Source organism: Dermacentor albipictus, chromosome 7 (genome assembly GCF_038994185.2).
Source record: "Dermacentor albipictus isolate Rhodes 1998 colony chromosome 7, USDA_Dalb.pri_finalv2, whole genome shotgun sequence".
Classification (NCBI taxonomy): domain Eukaryota; kingdom Metazoa; phylum Arthropoda; class Arachnida; order Ixodida; family Ixodidae; genus Dermacentor; species Dermacentor albipictus.
Genome location: NC_091827.1, coordinates 56,916,364 through 56,931,292, shown reverse-complemented (window position 1 = coordinate 56,931,292; position 14,929 = coordinate 56,916,364). Strand labels below are relative to the sequence as shown.

At 48.3% G+C, this 14,929-nt stretch overlaps 1 long non-coding RNA gene across 1 annotated transcript in view; it reads left to right on the top strand.

Moving 5' to 3' along the window:
- Positions 1-2,402: 2,402 nt before the first annotated feature.
- Positions 2,403-14,929, top strand: part of LOC135906821 (uncharacterized) — a 57,850-nt gene continuing 45,323 nt past the window's right edge. The window contains exon 1 of the long non-coding RNA XR_010565844.1: positions 2,403-2,585. This is a non-coding gene — a long non-coding RNA (uncharacterized lncRNA). The remainder of the gene's footprint in view (positions 2,586-14,929) is intronic.

The following is a 14,929-nucleotide window of genomic DNA, read 5'->3' as shown; positions in this document are numbered from 1 at the left end:
GAGTCAACAACATCCGCTTGGTGTGCTACAGTCAATTCGGCCGCTGGGCTCTATGGGAGTGTCCGCTCTTGTTGAAGTTTCTTTCTCTATGCTGGCAATGCCTGCCGTGTGCACTCCAGCCCAGTTCGGAGCTCGGTAAAGGCCGATCCACACGACGGACCAAACTGCTCTTTTGGACCATGGTCCGCGCATCACGTGAAAGGACGTCACCAGTTCGCGCGTACCGCCGTTGGCCCGCGCAAGACCATGGCCCTCGCGGTCCAACAAATCGCCGAGGCTTTTCCCGCTTCCGTTTTGGCGGCGGACCGCATGCAAACCGCAGTGATTTTGGCTTAGCCAACGAATGTTGTCCGGCAACAAAGTGTCTTCAGCCAAATCCAATCTAGTTTTCGGCTCAGCAAAAGCCAGTCAAGCCAGTCGTTTCATGTCCGCCGTTCCGCCTATAGACCGTTTTTTCGTAGGCGCCGCCATATTGTGAGCGCAGTGGCGCCGCCTATGAGCAGCGCCATACTGGCTTGGGTGAAAGCGGTCTTTTGCATGGCAGGTATACGCTCGGCGGCAGGTTCTGGCGTTTGTTTTCGCCGTCGTGCGGCCTGTTTAGTATGACGTGCGTTTTCTACATGGTAAACGGTCCTGTGAGACGTGCTGAAGTGGGTTAACGCGTCATGGCCGGAATTTCTGCCGGCGTTGAGGTGGACGGAACACATTGAGGTGGACGGAGCATATTCCAGTCTACAATCAGCCTCGGAGATGAATTGTGTATTTCTGAATGTTGCAGCCACTAATGTGACTTTATTGCAGTATTACCCTCTATTTCTAAGCTGCGGTTTAGGAGCCACGAAACATACGCGACAATCGTAACAGCGTGAGCGTGGGTACCGTTCTGCTACGATAGGAGCTGTGATGTTATACTTTGACAAGCGTTCAAACTGTTAGCTGCAGGTTACATTGCGTGACTACTTGGTTCGATGGATGAGGTTTCCGCCCCTGAATAAAATAGTTTTGGCAAGTGATAGCAGCATACCTTACAGTCTGAATTACGCTTGTCCAGCAAAGGGACTGTTTACGAACTGCGCGAGCGTCCTAAGCAGTGGTAAGTGCTGGATTACAAATATCTTTGTTCTATATACCGCATGGACCAAGCATACCGCATCAGCGGTTATATATTTATAAACGTTGTGCGGCGTGACTATGCGAGGCCCTGTTGCGGCGTTAGCCCGTTTTCTCTTGATTTTTCTAGAAAGAGGATGATAACCAAATTTCTTTTTCGGTTGCGTTCGTTCCGTTCTCTATGACGCACTCACACGCATTACGGAAAATTTGTCCTCAAAAATAGGCATCGCATTCTTTTTATGCGATACCTCATATAATATGGCTGTATGCAGGCCAAAAAGCCAATGCCGAAGCGCACAGCTTACATATGTACCGTGCTGGATCACCAACCGCGGTGATCGCTGTGTTGAGCAACGCCATCGGCCTCATGCAGGAAGGCTAGCGTAGACATATCGTAATTTCAAGCCTACTAGACTTGAAATGCGCGAGAACGATGCCGGTGCATCACAAATATTTGATTGCACCTGCCGCTTAGATGTTTCGTGGTTGCCTTAGGTTGGCAGTGCACGAGCATGCGCTCTTATGCTTTATGTTTTACTCCCCACGCCAAGCGATCAGATATTGAGCAGATTTACTATTTGATGCTGCTAATACAGAGACACTGGTTTTCTTTGTTGAATTAAAACCGATATAAGCAAAATAGTTCACAACACACACATACCGCGACTGATAATGTGCGTACACCGCGGCTCTTAAAACGCATCACATTTTTGCGCCCCCATGAGATATTTCCGCCTACTGTAGTTACCGATGCACCGATAGGCTTCCCTGACGACCTTATATGAACGGACACGGCGTAAATTTCACAGAATACGATCTAAAACATCAAGAAATTGTTCCGCAGCACGCGACAGCAATACTTTCAAGCAGCGCCGCGCCGGATCGCCCAAGCCAGAGAGGAGGAAAGGCTCTCCGCGCGCCCTATCCTCCTCGCCCGATGAAACGGTCTATACGTGCGTGCAGCAGGTCTATTGTTTAAACACCGTGTGCTCTTGGAGTGACGACGAGGTTTTTTCACTTTGTATACCTCGTTGAGCAGTTCCCGGCTTTGTGCGACTCGAGCCAGAATGATAACAATGATAACACTCTGGCCGAGAGTGTAGCTGGTTGGTCTGCTCTGCCGTCTGCTATGGTGGTCCGCCGTGTGGACGTGCTCTGCGCCGGACCGCGCCGGGCCGTGACGTCGCATCACGTGACCGATGAGCCTGCGGACATGGTCTCTCGTGTGGATCGGCCATGACTGGAAGCGCCCTTCTTTTATCTCGGGAACTTGCATCACACGGGACGGCGGAGGCACCTTTCGACTCTTGCAAGAATCACCTTGGCACGCTTATCTCGCCGGTGCGATTGCAGTCTTTCCGGCTTTTCTTTCAGTCTTTCGTCAGATCAATGCGCGTAACTTCCAGAAAACGCATCTCGCCGCCGACATAGCGCCGACGGGACTGCTTCCTTTCTACGATGAACGAAGCAGAGTAAGTTAACGTCATTCATTATTGTTCGAAAAATGGCTAAAGTACCTTCGGGGCATCGACGAGAATCGGCATCCGAGCCTTTCCTGCGAAACTTAGAAATGCTTTCAAAACTCATCTCTGGGATAGTTGGTTTGTCATGGATTGATAAGGGCGCCAGGGAACGCGAAGTGACGGAGGAGACAAGGACCTACTTGTGAGAAAATTTCGTACCCGTAGACCAACAATTGTAGCGTAGACCGCTATGGATGGTAGTTATTGACCGCGATCAGTAACGTCAAACGATTTTTGTGGCTTTAGTTCCAGGCCCTTGTCGTGGAAGGCAAATTGATTGTGCGAGTCTATTCGCGCTATAGGCTATGCGATTGACACGAATGCCCATAGTGCCCGTTGCAATGACGCGTGAGCGTGCGCGCGCGCACGCACGCACGCACGCACGCACACACACACAAACACACACACACACAGACACCTCTACTGCCAAAATTTGACAATCTGTATAGTGACACGCGTTGATTCCCACTGAGTTGAGTCCCTAACGGAGGCATGTCGGATGTTAAAACGCTGCGTTGAAAATAGACTTGAAGTCGAGTATGCTTCTGAAAACGAGGACAAAAATGCAGATACATGCAGAAATCTCCTTGTACAGAACGCCGAGCATAATCTAAGAATAACGGTGAAAATTGTGGAAACAATATAAAACCAGCGCCATCTCCTGATCCTTGGATTCAAAGTTATGCCTCTTACAGTGAGAACAAGCATGTACGCCGAGAAAGCACGCTGGACGTCGGTAGATGTTACTGGAGCGTAGTTGTACTTGGGAACATTTCATAGCTTAACCAACACCGGGATTCTAGAGTGCTCACCGGCGAACACTCCCGATAAATCTTTGAGGACAGCAAATCCTTAGTTATTGTCCAAGACTGACTATAACTTCACACCTACTTTTTTGTCTACTGCTCCCTTAGAAACGGCGGTGATTCGTTGCTGTGCGTCCAGAATTAGCGCAATGCTCCTAGAGTTTCGCCCGAACTTTTAAGTTTCTTTATATTGTTTGCAAGGAAAGTGAAGTTGGCGCACGAACATGTGAGGTCTTCTTGGACGCTATCTTCCGCGAACCTTGAACCAAGCCTTCGAGAGCTTGAGCCTTCCTGACTGAATCACCCTGTCACCTGAAAAGGCGTTGATTACTGTCATCACTTCAGGCAAGCTGCAGTTATAACACTCAACCGCTTCTAGCGATATTTCCCATCTTGTGATGATGGGCTCTGGCGAAAGGGGTACGTCCGGCAACACCACCTTGTGCGAGCCCGCGCCAGAGGGCGCCTACAGGATACGGCTTTTCGGGGCTGTACAGCAGGGCGGATGGACGTGCTTTTCGGGGCTCCGTGGTGACGACGAAATCACAACTTTTTGTGCATGCTTTGAGCTTGCTTCGGTTTTTATTTGCTGTTTTTTTGCATTTAAATAGAAATTGGGCGTGCGGACGCTCCTGTGTCGAGGCTTCAGCGACTTCGTTCGTAGCTAAGTACTCTTTTTTCTTCTTATTAGCTGACGTTTTTGAAGTGTTTAATTTTGCATGGAGCAGGAGCGCAAATTTTGAATTCGTGGTAAGCGTGGTAAACGTACCGGCTTTGTCTAGGTCTGGCGGTTTCCCTCGTTGGGCCTAGTTGCTAGGCGGGACCTATTTGATAGGCCTATTTAACTATCTCAGCTAGCTCTTCGAAGTGATTTGGCGGACGTGCTCGTTGAGCCTAAGGACGTAGGCCTAGCGATGAAACCAAAGAAAGGGAAGGCCGCGGGGGACGCGGAGCAAGTGCAGTGCGACGAGTGCCTGCGCTGGTGCTTCCTCGACGAGACCAGTTTCCAGAGCTTAGCAGACGCGGAGGAGTGTAGCTTTACGTGCAGGCTGTGCGAAGGGGTTAAGGAAGCAGTCAAAAAACTGGAAGGAAGGAGCTGAAAGCAGCTTCGAGGAGCTGAAAGCAGACCTGAGGGAGGAGTGGGAGAGGCGGTTAGCTTTGCAGGCGAAAGTCCCCGAGGTGGTCAAGGTGGAAGCGGAGCAGGCCGCGCATTAGTAAGAACCGTGGCCGAGCTTGGAGAAGAGAAGGAAAGGAGAGCAGTACTGCATAGGCATCTCAATGCGCTTGAGACGCGCGCAGCGGAGAATGATGGGTCGGGACACCAACCCGGAGGCAAAAAGCACAGAAAGTAGGGTAGACCCTACATGCGAAGTCGGGGGCAGGGTGGCCGAGCAAGCGGTAGTCAGCTCGCCGCCGGTGAATCGGCGTAATTATAGCGACGCAGCGCAACACGCCCCGCGGGAGGCGACGCTGCAGCCACAGGGGCGCCAGCGAGCGCGAGGAGAGGAGGGGAACAAGCTAACCCCAAGGAATGAGCTCATAGTCAATGATAAGCACAACCTGGAAGTTAGGAGGGAGGGAAAGAATGCCCTAGTACTTATCGGTGGTGATTCAAATATGAGGAGGTGCAAAAGAGCTATAATGGAGCGTGCAAAGGTTGATAAGCGGGTAGCAGTCGGGACGTTCGCAGGCAGCACAATGGACGCAGTACTGATAGAAACAAAAAGCAAGCTTTCTGAGAATGTTGCAGAGCGCAATTTGGTAGTGGTAGCGGCGGGGCTAAATGATGTGTTGAATGGTGAAGCTGCAAAAGTAGTGGAAATATTAGCGGAGGGAGTTGACGATTTAAGGGCGATAGCACAGCAAGTCCAGATAGTGGTATGCACAGTGCCGGAGGTGCAAGGAAAGAACGGAGCAATTGCCAAGGACGTTGTGACTATAAATTGTGAAATAAGAAAGCTAAGCCAGGAGAAAGGATTTGAAGAGGCAGACATAAACAGAGAAGTGCATAGAGCAGGCTTTGGTGGAGGCTTTACACGAGATGGCATCCACTTTAATGGAAGGCTAGGAGCCGAGATCGGCTGGCGCCTGGCAGGTCGGGCAGTAGCTTCTTTAGGGGGTCCACTGCGCCTCAGGGCGTAGGGGTAGGTAGAAACAGTGTAGAAAGTGCAACAATAGAGGCTGACGCCAATGAAATGGCCACTAGGAGGTCCAGGAAGAAAACTACAAATAAATGTAACACCAGGATAAGGTACATAAACATGCAAGGCGGTAGAAAGAGAGCCAGGTGGTTAGAAATAGAACAGCAGTTAAAGGACGAAGAAGTAGGTGTATACGCGCTATGCGAAACACACCTCAGGGATCTAGAAGACCCACCGCTTATTGAAGGCTACGTCTGCGAAAGGAGCAATAGAACAACAACGGAGAGGAATGGAGGAGGAGTAGGTATGCTCATACACCAAGGAACAAATTGGCAAAGAATAAAGTTAACTTGCAAAGAACATGTCTGGGTATCAGGTACAATTGCCGGTAAAAAGGCATGGCTAGGAGTAGTTTATTCAGGGACAGGGGACAAATACAGGCAAGAGAACAAAGATCTAGTGAAGTGTCTCGATGACGATATAAAGCAGTTTGGAGAAGGTGCCGATATTTGTCTCCTGGGTGACATGAATGGCCACATCGAGGATCTGGATGGATACACAGATTGTAATGGGAAGTTGATGCTAGACTTCTGTGAACGACACAACCTAGTTATAGTAAATAGAGAAACTAAGTGTGAGGGACAAATCACGTGGGAGTCCAGTAACAGACAAACGACCATTGACTACTGCTTAATGTCGCAGGGATTGTATAGCAAGACAGCAATAATGGAAATAGACGAAGAGCGGTAGTACATCCTCGGAAGTGATCATAAGCGTATTAGTCTACAGTTGGGAGCCTTACTCAAAAGATAAATGCAGGGAAGCCAAAAAGAGTCCGCAAAATTAAATGACGCGCAAATAGCGCAAATAGCGGCTGGCATAGAGGAAGCAATGAAAAAAACATCCCATGGAAAGGTGGGATTATAATCAATTAGAACTACTCATTAGTACAAAAATAAAAGAGGTCAAAGGAGTAAACCGCTGGAGAGGAAAGGGGAAGCCACGAAGTTGGTGGAATAAGGAAATTAGAGAGGCCATCGAACAACGACGGTGGGCATCTCGGGAACACAGAGAAGCAAAGAGGGCGCAGTTATCTGAAGAGGAAATAGGCCAAAGATGGGAATGTTATCGACAAGAGAAACAACAAGTGCAGGTCCTCGTCCAGGCTAAAATAAAGCAATCCTCTGATCGCTGGCTGGCTGAAGTTCACGCTGCAACTAAAGAGGGGTCAAGAAAATTCTGGAACCATATAAGCTGGCTGGGTAAAGCTAATCACAGAAAAGAGGAACAGATTCACGATGCCGAAGGAAATTGTTTAGAGGGAGATGACGCTGTGAACTACATTGGTTCAGTTATAGCAGAGTCATTTAGGAAAGACGATAGGGTAATCGCCCCAAGTGAGGGAGCAACACAGAATAGCATAATAAAAAACAGATTAGAATTGACCAATCTTTACTGGAAAAAGGCGGAAGCAAATGTTCCAAAATGCACTTCCGCGGGGATAGACGAAATTCCAATCAAGTTAATTAATGAACTTGGCCCAAGAAACAAGGAAACGCTGATAAAAGCATTAGAGGCAGTCATAACAAATAAGCAAATTCCGCACAGCTGGAAACAGAGTAAAATGAATTTGATTTATAAAGGGGAAGGTGATAAGAAGAACATAAAATCTTTCCGACCAATTACGATAACATCAGTTATATATAGGCTGGCGATGCAGGTGGTGAAATTAAAAATGCAGTCATGGGTAGAAAGTAATAGAATACTTGGAGAACTTCAGAACGGGTTCAGAAGTGGTAGGCGCTTAGATGATAGCCTGTTCGTGCTTACCCAGTGCATAGAAATAGCTAAGGCGGAAAATAGACCTCTGTATTTAGCCTTCCTGGACATAAGTGGTGCATACGACAATGTGAACAGGGAACTCCTGTGGAACATATTAAATCTGAAGGTATCCGTAATGAGGTAATTCATTTTCTACAGGAACTATATCGAGAAAATAATGTTGAAATAACATGGGAAGGAATCAAGAGTACGACAACTGTCGAGGTTCACAAAGGATTAAGGCAAGGTTGTCCTCTATCACCGCTGCTGTTCATGCTTTATATGATAAGCATGGAAAGAAGGCTACAACGAAGCAATCTAGGGTATGATCTGTCGTACAAATTAGGCGAAAAGGTTGTTGAGCAACGACTACGGGGTTTAATGTATGCGGACGATATTGTACTGTTAGCGGATAGCCAGGAAGGTTTGCAAACTCTGGTTAATTACTGTGGGGACGAAGCAGACAGTTTAGGTTTCAGTTTTAGTGCAGCTAAGTCCGGTGGGATGTTTTTCAACGATACAACTGATCAGGAGCTTACAATACAAGGCCACGAAATACCCCGAGTGGCCGAATACAAGTATCTCGGGGTATGGATAAACAAAGGACAGATGTACACGGAAAAGCACGAACAGTCTCTAATAGCAAAAGGGTGAAGAGATGCCGGGATAATGAAACATTAGGCATTGTGGGGTTACAACAGGTATGAGGTACTGAGAGGCATTTGGAAGGGAGTAATGGTGCCAGGGCTTACTTTCGGGAATGCGGTCCTGTGTTTAAGGGCAGAGGTTCAGTCGAGACTAGAAGTAAATCAGAGAGCTGTGGGAAGGTTAGCACTAGGTGCCCACGGGAAAACCACAAACGAAGCAGTACAGGGAGGTATGGGTTGGGTATCATTCGAAGCACGGGAAGCTCAGAGTAAAATCCTATATGAAAAACGTCTGAGGAAATTGGATGATAACAGGTGGGCAGCTAAGGTGTTGAATACCTATACAGAAAGAGCGTTGACTCACAATGGCGGAAAAGAACTAGGAAGCTAACCAGTAAGTATGCCAGACACGAGGACGAAAAAGGACAGAGCATTAAACGACAGGTTAAAAATGTGGAAGGTAAAAATTGGATAAATTCAATGGAAAAGAAGCATAGTGTAGAACTATATCGATACTGGAAACAGCAGATCAAGAAGGAAGCGTTTTATGATAACTCAAGAGGCAGTGCCCACCACTTTGAAGCTAGATCAGGATGTCTTAGAACGCGGAGCTATAAAAAGAAATTTAACGAAGAAGACCCATGTAGTGTGTGTGGTAAATATGTAGAAACAATGGAACACCTCATACTAAAATGTGATGGTATCAATCCCGATGTCGAGGCGGCCACAGTCACCCTTCCTGAGGCCCTAGGGTTGAGAGATAATGATAGTCATGTAGATAAATGGGCGGTGGAAATTAGCAAAAGGCGATTGGAGGATTGTTAGCTCAAAAGCAGAGAGGTGACATAAGGTTAAAAGGGTAGGAAGACGTATTTAAAGAAAATCGAGGAACACACAACACCGATAAAAATAAAAGGCAAAATAAAAATCTGAGCATGGTGGCAACTGCCATCGCCCCGTTTCATAGGGGACGCTCCTACCTTCCATCCATCCATCCATCCCGGGTCTTGGCTGAAGCATTAAGCTCGTTAACCTCCTTGAAGTGCTCCCTCAGTTCTTCACAAAGGCTTGCTACGTGCATACCGCATGCCTAGCAAAGCGCATGTGCTAGGCATGTGGGACCACCTGCGGGTAGAAGGTCTGCAGCAGATGATCAGCCTTGTGCATGTAGGCTGCGACGCCTGTATAGAGCAACAAAACCTCTGCGTCTTCGGCTTCTGTATGACACAGTACTTTCAGGGACTGGTTTACAAAATACGCTATAGAAGCTCCGTTTGTTCTCTCCGAAGTCTTCGAGCACAGTAGAATAGGCCTTGTCTTTTAGTCTGCTGCAAGGTTCCGAGCTAGAAGGTGAGCGACAAAGCGCCACTTCACGTCTGTCGTCTCATTAACGGAAACCCAAATGCAAGAGTCGCCAATCTCTTTAATACTTTCTAATGGTTCTTCATATTCATACTGGTGGTAGTTCTTCTGCAGTGTTGACTCAGATGGCACGCTGAGGTAGCAATAATTCTGTAGGAATAGTTTCAGCGCTGGATTTTCAATTCAGTCGCACAGTTAGCAAACACGCTCTCTCCATCTGAAGCGTAGCCCGTCGAGTCAAGGGTTCACTGCTGAATCAACGTACTCGTGTTTGTTTTTCTGTGTGGCATGGCTGAGAAACGCAGAGCAGACTGCCAGACCACTATACGACCACAAGGACAATAACGTAAACCGGGCCCGGGTGTTGTGGTTGGACCAGGTCGAGTTCACCGCAGTCAATATTACAACGTAACATGCGCATCTGAAACTGCATTCGAAAGTGACACTGGGGGCGAAGCATTGTTTTATAGACGCCGATGTTGAAAATAGGCATTTATATATAAGCCCTAATGCATTATAGAACAGTACAACGAGTTTTCTTAACGCTCAGTTCGTGCTCGTACAGAGGCATCAAAATTAAGTTTTACAGGTTTCTTAAATTTAGACGCTGGGAGGAACGCTAAGTTCACCTATGCAGAAAAGTTATGTGTCCAGGAGAACACAATGCGACATGATAATTGTCGCTGTCTGCCGGCCAATTAACTAAAACGGAGCAATTGAGTTTTTTGCGACTGCAGTAAGCGGGCATGTTTGTATTGAAAAGTTAGTGGTAGTCGGGATTCTATACACAGTTCCACGCGGCAGAATTTATCTAGCACGCCCGTGTTCCAAGATATCTGGCTGCAAATTTCAATTTCCGTTCGCATGGTTACGCATGCAAGACAATGACCATCGGCGCAAAGTTCCTTCCTGATGGTAGGCGGCTGTTGCGTGCGGCGTTTGCTCTGAAAACGGGGCGGACGTATAGGTAAAGTTAACTTGAAACAGGCAACCGCGCAGCCTGTAACGATATCTGTAGCGGTATCTGTCATGCCGAGATAATGGCACGAGCGGAGAAGCCGGATGGCAGTGCGCCTGCGCAGTGATGATAGATGAGCCAGCCTTGTCTCTGCATCGGTGGCGCAAATAATGTGACTGCTAATTACTAAATATTGTAATTTTAACTTAAAGGGACCCTGAAACGATTTTGGCGATTTTCTACAAACGTACTGAGTCGTTAGAGTAGGTCCTTCTGATCATTAATTGACACATCTAAGTGCTCTGCGTAAAGCGTGTAATTTATTATAAGGTTTTCAAAATGCACATCGCTGTTGATCGCCGCGCACTGCTCGGCGGAATTTTAAGCCGCCCCTACCCATATGATGCAAATAACCCATATTACGTCACATGGGCGAGCTATCTGATTGGCTGACCAGGGCGCGTGGTCGATAATTTTTCCAACTTTATGGTAAACAAATGATCTTCGTAATAGTTGGAATGTTAGTTAATTTGTTTTTATAAAAAGAAAGTAGCATAAAGAGAATGCACATGAACAATTTTTCAGTACACTTAAGCACTTCCGGCACACAGCAAGTGTCGTCTGCTTGTGTTACAACGTACTCCATTTTGACGGGAGCTCCGCGGTCAGAGTTGGTGTCAGTCTTTTCGCGAGCACTATGATTTGACTTTGTTGCCTTGTGGGCTGCAAACGTAGCGACTGGCAATATGTCAAGCTGCGGCATCGTGTCCCTCTGCAAGGCAGCGTACGAGCGAACTGGCTGCTGCGCAGGATTTGCGCGTTTGTGGCCGTCACTTTACACCGGAAGATTACTAACGCAATAGCGTTTCGCGAGTCCCGTATTAAGGCAAACGTAAGCGCAAGGGAACAGGATCTGGCCGCTTGACTGTGCCGTAACGGGATGAGCCGAAATGAGCAGAGGGGCAAATGTGAATGGTCTGCACGGTGCAGCCACCTGGTGGCATAGAGCTCAACCATACACAGTAGCAGCAACGAAGCGTTTGCTTCTTTGCTGCTGGTGCGTACTTTTCGCAGGAGTGTAATCATCAACACGTTGTTTTTATAAATGTTTAAAATGTTTTACACTTCGTTAGAGCAATATTAGCGCTTTGTTTGACTGGTTAAGCGCTGCGCCAACAAGCGTCTGGACCATGCAGACCGATCAGGCCGCTCACGTACGTCTACGCCAAAGTTCCGTCATCAGCTTGAGTTTATGCCTCCAGTCATTTGCCGAAATGACCAGCTTGCCTGTGGTTAACGGAATACCAGACACGTTCGGCGCTACGACAGAATGCTCGCAACGCACGCTGCTTCGATAGCTCTCGCTTGGGGTCGACAGCCAAGCAGCTGGCGGATAGGTTTCGCGCGGGCGGGGGCGGGCTCCAAAACACCCGGAAGTCGACGATGTGACGTTGCATCGTGACGCAGGACCAGTGAAGGCGGAGCTTAGCCCCGCTCGCTCGGCGGACGAGTTGAGGAGGAAAAGCATGGCTGGGGAGGAGGGTAACTTATAATCGCTTGTAGCTCCATTAATACGTAACGCTTCACTTAAATTGTGGTGCGAAGGTTCTACTTAAGCTGTACCCTACGCGTCTACAAAATTTGTCCGAATCGTTTCAGGGGCCCTTTAAAGTACCATCAACAACAACAAAAACAGATTTAGCCGTGGTAACGAATATCTCGTTCTGATATTTGAAAGTCGGTGTGCTCATGCACAAATCTCCCTTTTCATGGAAACACGACGCCCATCAAGAAATCAATGTTTTAAAAATGTTCAAAATCCTTTCCTTCCACAGCAACGCGAAGCATAAATCGCTCTCCCATGACTCGATAACATTGCCCGGTACTCCTGGGCCGATGATCGCAATGGCAGCTATTATGCTGTTATTCATGTCATTAATGTCAATGGTCCTTGTTGCCTAAACTCGATCTTTAACGTAGCCTCCTGAAGAAAAACGTTGGGCGGAGAAAGGTCAGGGGCTTTCGGCGGCCAAAACATCTCTTCTCCGCACCGAATCCATGGTCGTGGAAAATTACAGTCCAACAAGCTCTTTGCAGAGGTGGATAAACGTGGTGGTGCTCCGTTATGCTGGAACCATACATGGCGCAGGTCATTCAGGAGAAGACTGGATACAAATTTGTTGACTCCATGCTTAGTATTTCTTTCGTGTACTTCTTGCCGTTCAGGTTGTCCTGAACGGATAGAACCTACGCTTCTTTGGCACATTTGCGACTGTTGCGAAGCTGCGTCTGCGCTCATGGGCAACTTGTCGGATACTGATTTGTGGGATCAACGTAACGTACGCGAGAACGTCACTTTCGATAGCTTCATCGACAATTATCTTATCGGTATGTTTGTGATGGTGGACAGGGGCTGTTGTGTGAAAGCGCCGGAATATGCTTATGAGTGTTGACTTAGTTGGAAATCTGAAGTCGGTCTGGGTGGTGAGCCGGGTATAGCCGCATCGCTGAGGCGTTGCACTCATCTCAGCCATTGCAAGAATGACGCCTATCTTGTTTTCGGCCCGCTGGGGCGTCTGCGTCAGCAGGCGTTACGTGTGTTGCGACACCACGTACCCGAGCACACGAGGGTTCGACCGTCCCGCGTGTAGCCGTGCGCGGCTTAGACGTGTCTGGTGAATTCCTGGGGGTTGAGCCGATGCCGGGTGTTCGCACCTTTAAGGCCCCCCAGCTAGGCAACACACCTCTTTGGCCCTTGCTTCACAAAGACGGCACCTCCAGACTGACCCACCTGGGGGAAATCGGCAGTCGCCTTTTCCTGTCTCTCTCTACCCTCACCTTCATCTTTCTCTTCCATTGTTAATCTATCCTGTCCTCTCATCTTTTCCATTCACTTCGATTTTTCCTGGCGGCAAGCATTTTTCCTGGCGGCAAGGGTTAACCTGGTGTGGCTGTCCTACCTTGGGTATACCATATTGGGTTATAGTAACGGAATACTGCTGGCGCTGTGCAGCTTGTTCACATGTTCCGCCACGTCCCCTTGTTGGGCTCCCTGGTGGGTGGCCGACGCCGTTGCCGAACAAATCAGTTTTCTGTGGGATCCTCGAACCCTTTTTCAACCGATCCTGCCTCGAAAAGGGTACGCACCGACGCAACCTCACTATTCTTGCCCGAAAACAAAGAAACTTTCTCGAAAATGCGCGTCCTTTACTGTGAATAATTATGGACAAAAGCAAGAGCAATTTCAGCATTCTTTGTGGCCAAATTCCTAAAAGAGACCATTGGAACTGGTTATACGGTAACAAAGATGGCAACTGGGGATTTGCTCCTCGAACTAAAGGACAAGCAACATCACAACAGACTCGCAACCTCGTAGCCATTGGTAACATCCCTCTTTCTGTGAGCGCACACCGAACTATGAACACCCCGCAGGGGCGTCTGCGTCAGCAGGTGTTTGGTACATTGCGACACCACGTGCCCGAGCACACGAGGGTTGGACCCTCCAGCGTGTAGCCGTGCGCGGCTTAGCCGTGTCTGGGAAAAGGGGGATCCTGGGGGTTGCGCCGATTCTGGGTGTCTGGACCTTTAAGGCCCCCCGGCGAAGGCAACACACCTCTTTGGCCTCTGCTTCACATAGACGGCACCCCCGGACTGACCCACCCGGGGGAAATCGGTAGTTACCTTTTCCTGTCTCTCTTTCCCTACAATCCCTACAACCTTCGTCTTTTCCTTACTTTACACCTTTCCTGTCTCCTTCTCATTTCTTTATTATTTCCGACCTTCCTGGCAGCAAGGGTTAACCTTGTGTGAGTAACCAACCTTGGTTATGTCATATTTGGTTATAGTGGCAACGTACAGCTGGCGTTTGCAGGCCCTGTTTTTCAGGCCCTGCAGCGTCCCCTTGTTGGACTCCATGGTGGGTGGCTAGCGTTGCTGCCAAAAACTACACGTCCACACATGGCTACTTCCTTCCCTCCACTACCTGATCGCCCTCAGAAAAGAGGGCGCACCGATGAAGTCTTCCAGTTTTTTGGCCGCCAAAAAGAATCCTTCCCGCGTTTCCATGTGATTCATTCTGGAAAACCAGTTAAACCAGTACGAACAATCAGTACAAACAATCTCACCCTTCCTTGTTTCCAAGTCATTGACTGAAGTCTTTGGTCTTGGTTATAAGGCGTCGAGGATGGCAAGCGGTGATCTCCTCTTGGGGCTCCGCGATCAAAAACAATATGAAAAATTGTCAAAACTAGTGTCATTTGGGGAAACCCAAATAATTATAACCCCGCACCGCACCATGAACACCACCCGTGGTGTTTTCTCTGACTATGACTTGATGGAGCTCACTGAGGCTGAACTCTTGAAGGGCTTCAGTGACCAGAATGTTATCAATGTTAAACAAATTAAGATGAGGCGAGATGGAAAAGAGATCAAGACGAAACACCTGATACTCACCTTCGGCTCAATTGTCCTTCCCGAGTCCATCGAGGCCGGTTATATCAAACTTCGTGTTCGGCCATACGTTCCCAATCCTCTCAGATGCTTTAAATGCCAACGTTCC